Below are 5,437 nucleotides of genomic sequence, written 5' to 3'. Positions count from 1 at the left end.
GACGTATGTATGATGACGTATGTATGATGACGTATGTGTGATGACTTATGTGTGATGACGTATGTATGATGACGTATGCGCGTGACGTCAATGGTTGAAACAGAAGTATTGGGACACATTGTATCCAATACAAAAAAGCTCTGTTTTCATCTCATAATTCCACAGTATTGTGGACATCTGTGTTGGTGAATCTTTTGCATTTTGTTTAACGAACAATGGAGACAGCAAAGAAGAAAGCTGTAGGTGGGATTGGTGTATTAGCGGCTGGCTGCAGCAACACAACCAGGAGGACTTTGACTTGGATAGCAGACGTGCTATCCGACGCTAGCCGCCGACCGCACGGATGATCGGGTGAAGTCCTTCGTCCTTCCGTCGATCGCTGGAACGCAGGTGAGCACGGGTGTTGATGAGCAGATGAGGGCTGGCTGGCGTAGGTGGAGCGCTAATGTTTTTAGCATAGCTCTGTGAGGTCCCGTAGCTAAGTTAGCTTCAATGGCGTTGTCAGCAACAGCATTGTTAAGCTTCGCCAGGCTGGAAAGTATTAACCGTGTAGTTACATGTACATGGTTTAATAGTATTGTTGATCTTCTGTCTATCCTTCCAGTCAGGGGCTTATTTCTTTTGTTTCTATATGCAGTTACGCACGATGCTATCACGTTAGCTCCGCAGCTAAAGTGCTTCGCCAATGTATTGTCGTGGAGATAAAAGTCACTGTGAATGTCCATTTGGCGTTCCGGACTCTCATTTTCAAGAGGATATAGTATCCCAGGTGGTTTCAAATACAAATCCGTGATCCACAATAGAAAAAGGAGAGAGTGTGGAATCCAATGAGCCAGCTTGTACCTAAGTTACGGTCAGAGGGAAAAAAGATACGTCCTGCACTGCACTCTAGTCCTTCACTCTCACGTTCCTCATCCACAAATCTTTCATCCTGGCTCAAATTAATGGGGTAGTCGTCGCTTTCTCGGTCTGAATCGCTCTCGCTGCTGTTGTAAACAATGTGCAGATGTGAGGAGCCTTTCAACCTGTGACGTCACGCTACTTTCAACCTGTGACGTCACGCTACTTTCAACCTGTGACGTCACGCTACTTTCGACCTGTGACGTCATGCTACTTTCGACCTGTGACGTCACGCTACTTTCGACCTGTGACGTCACGCTACTTTCAACCTGTGACGTCACGCTACTTTCAACCTGTGACGTCACGCTACTTTCAACCTGTGACGTCACGCTACTTTCAACCTGTGACGTCACGCTACTTTCGACCTGTGACGTCACGCTACTTTCAACCTGTGACGTCACGCTACTTTCAACCTGTGACGTCACGCTACTTTCAACCTGTGACGTCACGCTACTTCCAACCTGTGACGTCACGCTACTTCCAACCTGTGACGTCACGCTACTTTCAACCTGTGACGTCACGCTACTTTCAACCTGTGACGTCACGCTACTTCCAACCTGTGACGTCACGCTACTTCCAACCTGTGACGTCACGCTACTTTCAACCTGTGACGTCACGCTACTTTCAACCTGTGACGTCACGCTACTTTCAACCTGTGACGTCACGCTACTTTCAACCTGTGACGTCACGCTACTTTCAACCTGTGACGTCACGCTACTTTCGACCTGTGACGTCATGCTACTTTCGACCTGTGACGTCACGCTACTTTCAACCTGTGACGTCACGCTACTTTCAACCTGTGACGTCACGCTACTTTCAACCTGTGACGTCACGCTACTTTCAACCTGTGACGTCACGCTACTTTCAACCTGTGACGTCACGCTACTTTCGACCTGTGACGTCACGCTACTTTCAACCTGTGACGTCACGCTACTTTCAACCTGTGACGTCACGCTACTTTCAACCTGTGACGTCACGCTACTTCCAACCTGTGACGTCACGCTACTTCCAACCTGTGACGTCACGCTACTTTCAACCTGTGACGTCACGCTACTTTCAACCTGTGACGTCACGCTACTTCCAACCTGTGACGTCACGCTACTTCCAACCTGTGACGTCACGCTACTTTCAACCTGTGACGTCACGCTACTTTCAACCTGTGACGTCACGCTACTTTCAACCTGTGACGTCACGCTACTTTCAACCTGTGACGTCACGCTACTTCCAACCTGTGACGTCACGCTACTTTCAACCTGTGACGTCACGCTACTTCCAACCTGTGACGTCACGCTACTTTCAACCTGTGACGTCACGCTACTTTCAACCTGTGACGTCACGCTACTTTCAACCTGTGACGTCACGCTACTTTCAACCTGTGACGTCACGCTACTTTCAACCTGTGACGTCACGCTACTTTCAACCTGTGACGTCACGCTACTTTCAACCTGTGACGTCACGCTACTTTCAACCTGTGACGTCACGCTACTTTCAACCTGTGACGTCACGCTACTTTCAACCTGTGACGTCACGCTACTTTCAACCTGTGACGTCACGCTACTTTCAACCTGTGACGTCACGCTACTTTCAACCTGTGACGTCACGCTACTTTCAACCTGTGACGTCACGCTACTTTCAACCTGTGACGTCACGCTACTTTCAACCTGTGACGTCACGCTACTTTCAACCTGTGACGTCACGCTACTTTCAACCTGTGACGTCACGCTACTTTCAACCTGTGACGTCACGCTACTTTCAACCTGTGACGTCACGCTACTTCCAACCTGTGACGTCACGCTACTTTCGACCTGTGACGTCACGCTACTTTCGACCTGTGACGTCACGCTACTTTCGACCTGTGACGTCACGCTACTTTCGACCTGTGACGTCACGCTACTTTCAACCTGTGACGTCACGCTACTTTCAACCTGTGACGTCACGCTACTTTCAACCTGTGACGTCACGCTACTTTCGACCTGTGACGTCACGCTACTTTCAACCTGTGACGTCACGCTACTTTCAACCTGTGACGTCACGCTACTTTCAACCTGTGACGTCACGCTACTTTCGACCTGTGACGTCACGCTACTTTCGACCTGTGACGTCACGCTACTTTCAACCTGTGACGTCACGCTACTTTCAACCTGTGACGTCACGCTACTTTCAACCTGTGACGTCACGCTACTTTCAACCTGTGACGTCACGCTACTTTCAACCTGTGACGTCACGCTACTTTCGACCTGTGACGTCACGCTACTTTCAACCTGTGACGTCACGCTACTTTCAACCTGTGACGTCACGCTACTTTCAACCTGTGACGTCACGCTACTTTCAACCTGTGACGTCACGCTACTTTCAACCTGTGACGTCACGCTACTTTCGACCTGTGACGTCACGCTACTTTCAACCTGTGACGTCACGCTACTTTCAACCTGTGACGTCACGCTACTTTCAACCTGTGACGTCACGCTACTTCCAACCTGTGACGTCACGCTACTTCCAACCTGTGACGTCACGCTACTTTCAACCTGTGACGTCACGCTACTTTCAACCTGTGACGTCACGCTACTTCCAACCTGTGACGTCACGCTACTTCCAACCTGTGACGTCACGCTACTTTCAACCTGTGACGTCACGCTACTTTCAACCTGTGACGTCACGCTACTTTCAACCTGTGACGTCACGCTACTTTCGACCTGTGACGTCACGCTACTTCCAACCTGTGACGTCACGCTACTTTCAACCTGTGACGTCACGCTACTTCCAACCTGTGACGTCACGCTACTTTCAACCTGTGACGTCACGCTACTTTCAACCTGTGACGTCACGCTACTTTCGACCTGTGACGTCACGCTACTTTCAACCTGTGACGTCACGCTACTTTCAACCTGTGACGTCACGCTACTTTCAACCTGTGACGTCACGCTACTTTCGACCTGTGACGTCATGCTACTTTCGACCTGTGACGTCACGCTACTTTCAACCTGTGACGTCACGCTACTTTCAACCTGTGACGTCACGCTACTTTCAACCTGTGACGTCACGCTACTTTCAACCTGTGACGTCACGCTACTTTCAACCTGTGACGTCACGCTACTTTCGACCTGTGACGTCACGCTACTTTCAACCTGTGACGTCACGCTACTTTCAACCTGTGACGTCACGCTACTTTCAACCTGTGACGTCACGCTACTTCCAACCTGTGACGTCACGCTACTTCCAACCTGTGACGTCACGCTACTTTCAACCTGTGACGTCACGCTACTTTCAACCTGTGACGTCACGCTACTTCCAACCTGTGACGTCACGCTACTTCCAACCTGTGACGTCACGCTACTTTCAACATGTGACGTCACGCTACTTTCAACCTGTGACGTCACGCTACTTTCAACCTGTGACGTCACGCTACTTTCAACCTGTGACGTCACGCTACTTTCAACCTGTGACGTCACGCTACTTTCAACCTGTGACGTCACGCTACTTTCAACCTGTGACGTCACGCTACTTTCAACCTGTGACGTCACGCTACTTTCAACCTGTGACGTCACGCTACTTCCGCTACAGGCAAGGATTTTTTTTATCAGCGAGCAAAAGTTGCCAACTTTATGGTGGATGTTCTCTACTAAATCCTTTCAGCAAAAATATGGCCAAATGATCAAGTATGACACATAGAATGGATCTGCTATTCCCGTTTAAATTAAACTATTTCATTTCAGTAGGCCTTTAAATGGTTGTGTGTTGATTATTGTGTATGTTTACTATTGTGTATGTTTATTATTGTGTATGTTTATTATTGTGTAAGTTTATTAAATTATTGTGTATGTTTATTATTGTGTATGTTGATTATTGTGTATGTTTATTAAATTATTGTGTATGTTTATTATTGTGTATGTTTATTAAATTATTGTGTATGTTTATTATTGTGTATGTTTATTAAATTATTGTGTATGTTTATTATTGTGTATGTTGATTATTGTGTATTTTTATTAAATGGTTGTGTATGTTTATTATTGTGTATGTTTATTAAATTATTGTGTATGTTTATTATTGTGTATGTTGGTTATTGTGTATGTTTATTAAATGGTTGTGTGATGATTAAATTTCCTTCCACGTTTCTTCCTTCCTTGACATCCTTCCTTCCTTCCTTCCTTCCTTCCTTCCTTCCTTCCTTCCTGTCTCCTCTCTCAAGGACACTTGACTTACTTCCTGTTTATCTTTCTGCTTCTCTCACTCCTTCATCCTCTCACTCTCACAACTTCATCCTCTCACTCTCACTACTTCATCCTCTCACTCTCACTCCTTCATCCTCTCACTCTCCCTACTTCATCCTCTCACTCTCACAACTTCATCCTCTCACTCTCACTACTTCATCCTCTCACTCTCACTCCTTCATCCTCTCACTCTCCCTACTTCATCCTCTCACTCCCCCTACTTCATCCTCTCACTCTCACTCCTTCATCCTCTCACTCTCCCTACTTCATCCTCTCACTCTCACAACTTCATCCTCTCACTCTCACTACTTCATCCTCTCACTCTCACT

This window comes from Entelurus aequoreus, linkage group LG02 (assembly GCF_033978785.1).
Source record: "Entelurus aequoreus isolate RoL-2023_Sb linkage group LG02, RoL_Eaeq_v1.1, whole genome shotgun sequence".
Lineage (NCBI taxonomy): Eukaryota > Metazoa > Chordata > Actinopteri > Syngnathiformes > Syngnathidae > Entelurus > Entelurus aequoreus.
Note: the sequence above shows the minus strand (reverse complement) of the source record.